This window comes from Chenopodium quinoa, unplaced genomic scaffold (assembly GCF_001683475.1).
Source record: "Chenopodium quinoa cultivar QQ74 unplaced genomic scaffold, ASM168347v1, whole genome shotgun sequence".
Lineage (NCBI taxonomy): Eukaryota > Viridiplantae > Streptophyta > Magnoliopsida > Caryophyllales > Amaranthaceae > Chenopodium > Chenopodium quinoa.
In genome coordinates, this window is record NW_018742764.1 from 819,833 (window position 1) to 833,092 (window position 13,260).

The 13,260-nt window shown below is 34.9% G+C and overlaps 1 pseudogene; it reads right to left on the reverse strand.

The window, feature by feature from the left end:
• Positions 1-955: 955 nt before the first annotated feature.
• LOC110724464 lies at positions 956-7,814 on the reverse strand (annotated as a pseudogene).
• Between the last annotated feature and the right edge of the window lie 5,446 nt (positions 7,815-13,260).

Consider the following 13,260-nt stretch of genomic DNA (forward strand, 5'->3'; position numbering starts at 1 on the left):
AATCCTACAGGAGCATAATGCAGGTTTTGTTAGTTTTTAAGTGTATAACCAAGATCTACCAATTGTGTGTTCCTTATGTTTTATTTTTGGACATTTATACTGATTAATAGATTTATTTATAAAATTAGGCTAAAGCCAAGAGGGATGCTTAGTTAATCTCTTTGATTGTTTTAGTTTGTCAATCTATTTCGCGAACTCTGCAATTAAAGTTAGACCCTAATTTGTCAGCTACACACATGGACACACAGTGTAAACGCTGCTACTGATTTCTTCCATTGAAGCTACCACCGCCACCAACCATTGAAACTACCATCAACACCAACCATTAAGGCTATCACCGACACCACCATCTTCATCATGTCCACCAACACCACTATCTTCCTCCATTAAACCGTCCACAATTACCTACCATCACCTCCGGCGGCTTCGCTACCGAATTAAACAAAAACCCTAGGAATAAAAGGTGTTATTAGGGGCTTGGTTAACCCCAAAGGGTTGGGAGTGAACGTTGGGTGGAGATCTGGTGGAGAGAGAAAGTGGAGATGGTAGTTCTATGCAACTGCCATTGATGAATGAAAACAGGAAGCTTGAGGAGAGAGGATGAAGAAGGTAGAGTGAGTTAACGAAAGGAAATGCGTTATCTTCGTATAATGGACGTGAAGTGTAGAGTCATCCGAAACATGAAAATTTTTACACATAACACCGCGTAATTTACCATGTTATTCTCACATTAAGTGAGAGAAATACCTATTATACCCCCAGATGAAATTAAAACAATTAAAGGAATTAACAGGATATTGCTGTAAAGCCAACACACAAATTACAATACAAGTATATTATTGATAGGAAACAAGCAGAGTCCAGCAACAGGAATTAAGACACAACTTTACAACATAAACACACATTATATCTTGAAGGAAAGATGCTTGCTTAGCAATAAAAACCAATCGATGACCTACTTAGTAAGCGGGAAACTATGGAGGACAGTTTTCTCAACAGTAATGCCGGGACCGAGGCCAAATAAGACACCCAACTCCAATCCATCTCCGGTAGTAGCTTTACCCTCCTCTAATGACCTCTTGCGCGTTTCATCCATTATGAATAACACACTCGCACTCGACATGTTTCCTGCTAAAAATTGAAGGCCTTCCTTATTTTACTTACTATCATCAACATATATATAGTTAAGTATGTTGTCAAATCAATCTCTAATGTTAAGAATAGTGATGCAGTTGTACATTGAAGTTGGCATATATTAAATTTAACTATGCCAATGTAATTAATGTTTCTATATAAATGTCATTGTAAACTTAAAAAAATATATCACAACATCATCAATAAAATATTTATAAACCCATTATACATATTTATCTTTATATTTATATATTCTATGCACAATTAACATATATCCTAACAGTGGTATCAAGAGCTAGTATGATCAAGAAGGCTCAAGCACAATTTCCGCAAAGTTAGAAATATATCTTTCACAAAATATTATCTTTAAAAAAAAGATGGAATTTACAAGCACAATAAACCAACAACAAGTTCCATTATTCAATGGTAGCAATTACGAATATTGGAGCATTCGGATGAAAACCGTCTTACGCGCATTTGGCGTATGGGAAGTTGTTGAATCTGGCATACCAACAACTAAACCAAATGAAGGAGAATCTAATGTAGGAGGAGTTGATTGGCAAAAAAAGGATGCTGAAGCATTAGCCAAAATTCACCTTGCTACTACAGACTCGGTTTTTCCTCGAATAATGAATGCTACCTCAGCAAAATAAGCATGGGATACCTTGAAATGAAAATTTCAAGGGATTGAGAGAATGAAAGTTGTCAAATTACAATCTCTTCAACTTGACTTTGATAATTTTCAGATGAAAAAAGATGAAAGCATAAAAGATTACTCTGCAAGAGTAATAGAAATCCTGAATCAGTTAAAAGCCATGGTCTAAGATATAACTGATCAACGAGTTGTGCAAAAGATGTTATTAACTTTGTCTAAAAAGTTTAACCTCGTTGCACAAATAATTGAAGAGTCAAAAGATATTACAACATTATCTCTTGTGGATTTCCTTGGTTCTCTACAGATACATGAACAAAGGATGAATATTAGGGATAATGAGAAAGTGTTAGAAGGTCAAGAGGGAGCTTTCCAATCAAGGCATAATCCCTCTTCATCGAAACCTCGTAATAATCCAAGAGGGGATTTCAAGAAAAAGAATTCATACAACAATATAGAGAAAAACCAAAAAGGTAAATTTCCTCCTTGCAAAATTTACAAAAAAACAAATCACGAAGAAAAGAATTGTTGGCACAAGGGAAAACCACAATGCAATCATTGCAAGAAATTTGGTCATAATGAAAATGTTTGCAGGTTTAAGAAACAACAAGCAAGCATTTTAGAGACTGTTGATGAAGAAGACTATCTATTCTATGCTAATCAAAATAATACTATGAAAAAAGATGATTGGCTTATAGATAGTGGATGCACAAATCATATGACAAAGCAATCTGATATTTTCACCAACATTGACACGTCTGTTAAAATCCCTATCAAAATGGGTAACGGGTCGATGGTGAAGTCTGAAGGCAAAGGCACAATCGCTATTCAGACAAAACAAGGGACAAGGTTCATTAAAGATGTTCTTTATGTCCCTAGCTTAAATCAAAATTGCTAAGTGTTCCTCAAATAGTTCAAAATGGATATTCTATCCATTTCAAGGACGAGTCATGTGCAATATTGGACCCACAAAAAAATCAAGTTGCTATTATTAAGATGCAACATAAATGTTTTCCTTTAAATTGGGAATATGAAGGAAAAGAAAAGGTAATGCAAGATCAAGGAGATGAAGCTACATGGTTGTGGCACAAATGCTTTGGTCATAGTAACTTTCAAAATTTAAAACTTCTTTCACAAAAAAATATGGTGAAAGGTATACCGGTTATGTCAAATATAATTGGTGTGTGTAGTAGTGGTTGTCAATTGGGAAAAATGATAAGACAACCTTTTCCAAAGGGACTTGCACGAAGAGCGACAAAGAAATTACAACTTGTACATATAGATGTATGTGGTCCAATGAGATCTCCTTATCTTGATGATAGCAAATATTTCATTTTATTCATTGATGACTATTCTCGAATAACATGGGTATATTTCATGAAAGATCGTTCTGAAGTCTTTAAAATATTTAATAAATTCAAGAATTATGTTGAGAAAGAAAGTTCTGCAGAAATAACGAATCTCAGAAGCGACAATGGAACAGAGTATACCTCGTCCAAATTCAACAAATTTTGTGATGCAGAAGGTATACATCATCAATTTACTGTTCCATACACACCACAACAGAATGGTGTGACTGAAAGAAAAAACAGAACCGTCATGGAGATGGCAAGATCAATGCTCAAGGATAAGGCAATGCCTAACAAGTTTTGGGCTGAAGAAGTTTATACATCTGTGTATCTTCAAAACCGACTCTCAACAAAAGAAATAGAAGGTCGAACACCAATGGAAGCATGGACTGGATATAAACCATCTGTAAGTCACTTAAGGGTATATGGATGCATATGTTATGTTCATATACCTGATCAAAAGCGTCACAAACTTGATGATAAAGCTGTAAAGGGAATTTTCCTTGGCTATAGCTCTCAATGAAATGGATACAGAGTATATAACCCATATACTAATAAAGTACAAGTTAGCCGGGATGTAATCTTTGACGAAGGTGCATCATAGAATTGGGACGAAAATGACATTGATAAAAGATATGTGACACTACCATTAGAATAACAACAACAACAATAGCAACAACCTACACCACAAATATCAATTCCAAATAATCTGACGGGTCAACACTCACCGGAGGAGATCGACAATAATGAGACAAATTCTCATGGTTTTGAGTATGGTAGCTCTACAGAATCACCTCCAAGAAGGACACGCAAAATCTCTGACATATATGACACACCTAAAAGAATTCCAGATCTTGATCTTGAACAATGTGAATTTTGTTATCTTACAACTCATGAACCGGTAAATTATAAGCAAGCATCTCAATATGAAGAATAGAGAGCTTCTATATATCAAAGAAGAAATTCGCGTGATTAAGAAAACTCAAACTTGGGAATTATAAGATAAACCACCTAACAAAGATGTCATTGGTGTAAAGTGGATATTCAAAACAAAACTCAATCCAAATGGTTCTATTAAGAAGCACAAAGCCAGGTTGGTAGTGAAAGGATATTCACAACAATTCGGCATTCATTATAATGAGACATTTGCTCCGGTGTCAAGACAAGATACAGTTAGAGTAATTCTTGCTCTAGCCGCATAATGAAAATGGAAAATTTATCAATTTGATGTCAAGTCAGCTTTTTTAAATGGATTTCTTGAGGAAGAGATTTATATTGAACAACCTCCAGGTTTTGTAGTGAAAGGTAAAGAAGATAAAGTACTGAGGCTAAAGAAAGCTCTATATGGGCTCAAGCAAGCTCCCAAGCATGGTATAGTCGAATTGATGGTTACTTTATTCAGCGAGGATTTAAAAGAAGTCCTAATGAAGCAACGTTATACATAAAACGGATGGGGCTAATGTAATAATCTTATCACTTTATGTGGATGATCTAATCATTACAGGAAACAATCCAACTATGATAAAAGCATTTAAGCAAGACATGATGAAGCAATTCGAAATGACTGATCTTGGTCTAATGAATTATTTTCTTGGCATGGAGATTAAGCAAACAGAAGATGGAATTTTTATAAGTCAAAAGAAATATGTTGAAAACATCTTAAGAAAGTTTAAGATGGAAAATTGCAAACTGGTGTCCACCCCTGGCCTTTAGCTCAGAATGAAAAATTAATCAAGGAAGATGATTCCAAAGATGCTGATGTCAAACAATATAGAAGCATAATTGGAAGTTTATTATATCTAACAGCTACAAGACCAGATATGATGTATGCAGTAAGCATGCTAGCAAGGTTTATGCAGAAACCAAGCCAGACACACTTACAAGCGATCAAGAGAGTTCTTCGCTATCTAAAAGGAACCTCGGATTATGGAATATGATACAAGCCCATCAAATATTCTGAACTAGTTAGATTTTCAGATAGCGATTGGGCTGGATCCATAGATGATATGAAAAGCACATCAGGATATGTATTTTCACTTGGAAATGGAGTATTTTCTTGGCTAAGCCAGAAGCAAGATACTGTGGCTCAATCAACTGCAGAAGCAGAGTATATTGTAGTATGTGCAGCAGCAAATCAAGCAATCTGGCTAACAAGAATCTTAGCCGAAATGGGTGAAGTTCAAAAACAGGCTACAAAAATATTTTGCGATAGTAAATCTACTATTGCTATTGCTAAGAATCCTGTGCTTCATCGAAAGACTAAACATATAAAAATAAAATATCACTTTGTCCGTGAAGTTGAAAGTGCGGGAAAGATCAGCTTAATTTATTGTGCCTCTAAAGAACAATTTGCTGATATATTTACAAAAGCTTTATCGAAAACAACTTTCGAGCACTTGAGAGAAAAACTTGGTGTCCAAAGGAAGTTCTTCAAGGAGGAGTGTTAAAAATTGAAGGCCTTCCTTATTTTACTTACGATCATCAACATATATATATAGTTAAGTATGTTGTCAAATCAATCTCTAATGTTAAGAATAGTAATGCAGTTGTACATTGAAGTTGGCATATATTAAATTTAATTATGCCAATGTAATTAATGTTTCTATATAAATGTCATTGTAAACTTAAAAAAGTATGTCACAACATCATCAATAAAATATTTATAAACCCATTATACATATTTATCTTTATATTTGTATATTCTATGCACAATTAGCACTATATCCTAACATTTCCATGCTCTCTCAATACATGCCAAGAGTTTCTTAGTTTAAAACCCTTAAGCCCAAGTGTTGATTCTACTTGGCTTAAAACTGCAGGTCCTCCAGGGTGGAGTATCCAAAATATTGAGTTCCAGTCGTTGATCCCTAACGGGTTAAATGCCTCAACAAGCGATTTCTCAATATTATTTGATACCAGCTTGGGAACACTCGGAAGCAGTTGAATAGCTAGCCCAATCTCTCTAAGGTGACCCTCGATAGCCCCTTCAGAGTCAGGCAATATTGTTTGAGATGTCGAGACAAGCTCAAAGATGGGTCGTTCGTTCAACGACCCATTAGGGCGTGCTCCCACGATCAGAGCCGCAACTCCATCTGCAAAGAGAGCTTGAGAAACCATGGACTCTGGGTATGTTTGAGAAGGCCCACGGAGAAAAATGGTTATGTTCTCGGAACAGATGACAAGCACTCGAGCTCCAGAGTTGTTCTCTGCAAGGTCCTTGGCCAAGCGAAGGGCAGCTGCACCCGCGTGGCAGCCCTGTTGGCTAAACATGTATCTCTTCACTGAAAAGTTAAGGCCTAGAATCCTTGTGAGGTGGTAATCGGCCCCGGGCATGACAACCTCTGAGGCAGTGCAGAAGATAAGATGAGTGATCTTGTTAATGGGTTGCCCCCACTCTTTAATGACCTTTGGAGCTGCCTCTTTTCCGAGTTCCAGAACTAACTTAGCGAGTATGGCTTGGCGAGTGTCCAACGAAGGTGCGTTGTAATTGCCCATGTGTGGGTTTTCATTCAAGATTTCCTCCATTGCGTTCATGTGCCGGTTTTTTTTATCATAGTTTTCTCACCTAAATATTCATTTTTTTACAATAGAAATGTTAGTTAATAAAGATACAAATTAGCAAGAGACCAGGGTTTTGTGTATTATACAAACAATGTAAAAATTAAACATGCATATATAGCTTGTTAAAATAAATAAATAAATAAAAAAGAAAGCATGTTTAAGCTAACTGATTGTTGAAATGGATTAAAACATGCATATTGCTTACTTATTTTTTACTCTGTAAAACTATTGGAGCTTAAGTGTATTTAGGTTATTTTTTAATTTGTGTCGGAAAGCTAAAGTCTATACAAACCATGTAAGTTGGAGAGTTTTTCGGTACAAGGGCTACACTAGATGAATATGAAAAAATCTTTTTATTGAGTATAATGTCACGTGTTGACTTGATGATCCGTTGTTGAAAACTATAAACAAAGAGAAGAGAAATACATATTTGATTAATCTGATTGCAATTTTAACACGCTATAATTCACGGAAAATACAAAAGATATATATAGGCCTAATACTAACAAATTGATAACTTAAAGTCCTAAATAATAGGAACTCATACTCCACAAACGGCTAAACCATTCTCCACTAACAAAGTACTAACAAACTCTTAATCTTAAGCCACTACATACTGCACTCCCACGTACTACAAAGAATATTGAGATAATGATAAAATAAGCATACCACTAACTCTTCAACTAACCTTAAAACTAGCGACTAAAACATTTGAATCATCGATCCAACACCCCTGACAATAAGCTAGCTAGTTTTATTTTAATGCGAATAGATAATTAGTAGAATATTTAAGAAAGAAAATCATACATATGCGTTTGAATTTGGACTTGAGTTCATTCATATCCTTGCTATTAGTAACACGGAAATAAAATTCAGGACAATCAGCTTGGTACACAACATTTGGTGGATTAGCAGTACCAATGGCTAAGATGTTAGCTAGGGCTTTAATTCTTTTGCCGTTGTGGGATTCAATGACAGCAAATGGTTCCATTGTTTCGGGATGACAAAAAGGCTGATAAGATTAGAAGAAGAGTTGTGTTAATGAGGAGAAAGATAAGAGTCAATCGAAGATAGTTGTAGTAATAAGCAGGTGCTTCGGTGTTTATATAAAAGCATGCAATAACGCTTACTTGTACTTGGGATCTGACAGCTGAGCTTTGCTTCGTTGAAAAAGTCAATATCCTCCCTTTGTGTTACTTGTAAGAGCATTAGCATCGTTAAACTTGCTTCATTATTCTAAACAAAAATAGTCTTGCTTGCATATATAGCTACATCTTGTTAAGTAACGTACACTTTTCTTTTGAAATATTTTATACGTACGTCATGCACCCAACTAACCCATAATTGGTTTTGTTTTTTCATTTGATGATTTAATGAAAATAAATAGCTCATCTTGTATGCGGCCGACCACACTGTGTGACCATTTAAAGTAACCCCTATAACATTGATTAAGTAACTCTGTAATATCAATCAAGTAACCCCTATAACAGTGACCGAGTAACTCTATAACAATGATGAATTAACCCCTTTAACACTAATCAAGTAACCCCCATTACACTAGCAAAGTAACCCCTATAGTGGTTGGCCACACGGTGTGGCCAGCCACATACAAGACTTTGTGGAAAACCAATAATCAAAATGAGAAAAAAAATGCTTATGGGTATAACGTGCATGGCTTTAGGTGTATATAACAATTTCTCACTTTGTTCTATATCTCGGTATTTCAAAATCGACTTTAATTTCATAGTCGTCTACCTAAGACCCCTAAGATGGACATCAAATTCCTTTTTGAAAGCAAAGATGAAGCGTGGTGATTTAGCACATCCTACAATTGAAACAAATTAATTTAAGCATTACATTCTTCAAAATAATAAAAATAAAAAAAATTAAGCACTACAATTTACAAGTTTGACTCATTGGAAGAATGGGATCGGAGTTCTTAAAGGAGAATGAAAAAGGGAATTCCATCCCCTAAAGTGGTCATATAAAATATGATCTTATGACAAGAGGTGTAAAATCAAGTAATACGACGAGTTTAGTTGGGTCTACTCGGGTTAGGTCTATTTCAGGATTGAGTCATGTTTTCTCATTTTGTTTTTTCTTATGTTTATACCATTGAAATCTAAATCAGTCGATCACTTTAATTTCATATTAGATCTGATTAAGTCGAGTTGGGATAGTTTTGGACATGGCCATTCATAACATTCCATCATAAGGCTAAGTCCCTACTAATAAAACAAGTCTTAATTGGTAAACCAACTAAACACCACCGATTTGATTTTTTTTTTTCAGCAAGAAAGAAAATCAAACATTAAGAACCCTTCCTCTCGAGAGGAATTCAAAATTTAACTATACCTCAGCTCACCTAATATGCCCAAAGCAAATCCATACAATTATGGAGTACTTTTTTTATTTCTATAATATTATTATATTTTAATATATCGAAAACACATCTTAAAATTAAGTAATACTCCCTCTGTCTCATAATATAATGTCTCTTTGGATTTTTATGTAGAAATTAAGAAAGTTGTAAATCCTTAAAACTTAAAATTAGAAGTTTATATATGTGCATGTGTGATTAAAGAAAGAAAAGGAAAGAAAAAAAAACTTGTTGAGAATAATTAAAGAGATAGATAGAGAAAGTATTGGAAATTGATGTTAAAGTAAAAAAAATAAAATAAAAGGAAAACATAAAATGACAACTCTTTAACGTGATGGTAATAGTGTCAAAAAGTAAGTACAACCTTAAAATAGAATAAGAAATTGTATTTTGATTTATCCAAAAAGAAAAAGAAGCATTGTATTATAAGACATATAGATTAATAACAAACGAAATAAAAAGGTACTACCAATATTTCACATGCTCTCCTAGCTCGAGTTAGCGGGTTAGACACTTTGGAGGTGAGGGGGAAGAATAAAGGAATCCCCATCCCAAAATGCCTCTAGTCGGGATTGAATCTCCAACCTCAAGGTTGGAAGATACAACCCTTTCCATTAGACTTTTTTTTGTTGTTTAAAGAGCCACAAGGGCAAGGTGAGAATTGATATTTGGATCTCATGTAACCATGAGGGAAGTTTTAACCACTTTAACTATTTCTTACACTCGCCACTAAACCAATCTTAGCTGGTGAAAAGACTAACAATATGTCGTCAATATTTTTATAATAAATGTTAATTACTGTTATGGTCGATTTTCAATCATGTCCTGACGCGCGACAATGAAGTGCGACAAGCAGACCAATAATTATCTCCGCAAGAAACACGGATTTGACTAAGGCCCATGATGACGACTGCAGCCATTGCCCAGCAGCATGTTTATCCAGAATAACCAAAAGATCTTCCAAGCGACATCTTCAACGAAAAGATAAGATCAAGACTTGGTCTTCAACGGCTTTCCTGGATTATATGTGATCAGTTGGAAGCCTCTAACGACACTGTAGCTAGGTTAAATCATTCAAATTAAGTATTATAAATAGCTTAGAAGTTGTATCAATAGGGAATGGCATCACTACTCTTTCTACTTCATTCTACGAATTCTTACACTTATTGTACTCAAAGTCATTCATAGTGAATCGGTGGTCTTCCATCCACCCGCAATTTTTCCCATGTTAGGGTTTTCCATGTTATTAAAACACCTTTTTTTTATCGTTCTTTTTACTCTATCCATTTAATTTCCATAGTCAATACTCTAGCCGTCGTACGTCCTAGCCTAGGTAGTCCTTAGGCGAAATTTGGCATAAACAATTTAGCGCCCACCGTGCGGTCAACGACTAGATAATCTCTCAAAAAAACTCCAAAAGACAGCTTTTTTCTCTTAACAGGTCATTCAACTATCATGGGTTCATTTGAAGGAAACATGGCAATCGATCAGCTATCATGGCTTCTGTTGGGCGTTGCTTGCTTGGCGCGCCAGCAGTAGCATGTTGGCCTCGCACCTGCCCGCACATTCGCGCAGCAAGCTACGCACGCAATGCGGGCTGCTGCTGCTTGTACGTGGCTGGCGCTGCTAGCATTGCTAGCGATGCACTAGCTACTTGCTAGCCATGCGCACCAAGCACCCTTGGCTTGGTGTGGTGCGCATGCTAGCACTACTAGAATTCGGTAAAATTGCGACTGTTTTTCTATGACCGTCAAGAAACGGTCGCAAAATATGATATTTGCGACCGATTTTTATGCGGTCGTAATTTTGCGACCATTTTTAAAGCAGTCGCAGATTTACGACCGTTTTTAAGCTATACAACAGTAGCAGATATATTTAAAAAAAATTTAATAAAATACTTGGGAAAAATAATTTGAAATAAAAATAATATTTTATGACCGCTAAAGGCGGTTGCAAATTGTGTAAATTGCGACCGACTATTGGTTGGTCGCATATTTGCGACCGTTTCTAGCCCTCGCAATTGGGTTATTTTTTTTAAAAAAAAAAAGGTATAAAAGGTCTCTCAACTAACCCTAATGCATTGAATCGCCGCTCAACTTTTCTTTCTATCTCCTCACTCCCCTTCTCCTTTCTCTTTCCTTTCTCTAAATCAAATTCAAGTATCAAACTAATATTTTACTCTTCAATAACCCCAAAAACAATCGACAAAATTGAATTGCAGCATCTTGAATGAAACAAATCAAGAAAAATACCTCCAAGATTTTGTATATGTAACCATTTCACTTCTCTTTTCTCACGCCTCAAAATTTAGGTTGGGTTCGAATTTCATTTTTTTTTTTTGGGTTTTGGGTTAGCGATGGTGGTGGGTGGATGTCTTTGGTTTGTTTAGTGAGTTGATTTTCATTTTAGTTTTGGTTTGTTTTGTGATTTATTTTTTGTTTGATTTTCGGTTTATTTTGTGGTTTGAATTTGGTTGTTTTTTTAAACCTAAATTTTGTTGTTTGTTTTTGGCTTGATTGGATTTTGGCTTGATTTAGATCTACTGGGTTTCGTACATGGTTGATTTCTGCCGGGATTATTTATTTATTTTTAACAAAAAAAAAAAACTCCTTGTTTCATTTGTGTATAATTTTTTTTAATTTTTTTAAATACTTTTAGCGGTCGCCTATAGGCGTCAATTTTTGCGAGCGCTAATATGCCGATCGTAATTAATAGCATTCACGACCGTTTTAGTACCGGTCATTGAAAATAAAGAAAACGGTCGCAAATATATTGCGATCGTCAGGCAGACGCAATTATTCATTTTTGCGACCAAGTGAATAACGACCACCTCGTTACGACCATTGGCGGTCGTAATTAATTTCAGCGACCGTTTTTGCTATTTTCAACGACAGTCAGAGGCGGTCGCAATTTAGCCGAATTTTAATAGTGTCGTAGCACCATTGCCCCTAGTACTCAATTTTGCTCAGGGCATACCGATGCTAGGGGTATTTTGGTAATTTCTTGATTAATTAATTTATTTTTACCATCTCGTGTTTTATTCATTTACTCGACTCACGACGCTCTGTGTCGACGTTCTTAGTTCGTTATCCGACATCAATGTTTATTAAATTCGAGCGACTCATTAATTCTTTTCGAATTAATTCGTTGTGTCGTATCATTAGTTTCTTAGGTGTTACCCGAAGGGTTCAGTCAAGATTAAGTTGTAATATTAAAGATTAATATTACTAATCGGAAGCGGCCTCCAACTAGGCATTCCGATTACATGACCTCACTAATTAATTAGCTTTCTAATAATTCTGAACCCTCTATCGGAATAATACACTTGTTCAAAGGACACCATTCCTATCATAGATTTTAATAGTTTAATTACAATCAAACTTGTGTATAATTTCTGTAAAAAAAAATGGAACACATAGTACTTTAATCATGAACATCAAGTACAAAATGAACATTTTAATAGTTTTATATTTTTATTATTCGGTAATATTATATAAAATAAATTGGATTTTTATTATTCGATAATATGAAATTGTTTTTGTTGTTTATTTTATTTTATTTTTTTTGGATTTTGTTATTGTTGTTGTTATTAGATTATTGTTATTAGTAACACTATTATTATTTTTATTTTTATGATGATTAGTATTATTATTATTGTTGATATTAGTGTTGTTATTATGGTTATTGTTCTTGTTCTTGTTGTTAAATATTATTGTTGTTATTATAGTCAAGTAGTAGTAGTAGTAGTTGTTGTTGTTGTTGTATGATTTTTGTTATTTTTATTATTAATGTTGTTGTTATTGGTTTATATTAGTGTTGTTATTATTATTATTAGTTTAAATTAGTGTTGTTGTTGTTATTATTATTATTATTATTATTATTATTATTATTATTAAAAAATCTACAAAGTCAATCAATTAACAAGAAATTGGTGGGGAGCCGAGATACAATCTGGGCCCCTACCCCTCTAGCTATAGCGAACCCGATCCTGCTGAAGATGTGAGCAGCTGCACGAGCACACATATCCTGAGTCTTAAGGAACGCCTAAACCCGCTTCAGCAACGCAACAACATCCTTTTCTAATTCCCCCAATGAAGAAAAGGAGAAAGGAAGAAAACCATAACCAATAGCCCTGTAACGCGCCCCATACTTGTCCCGCTTCCGCTGAGCCGCCGCAGACACAA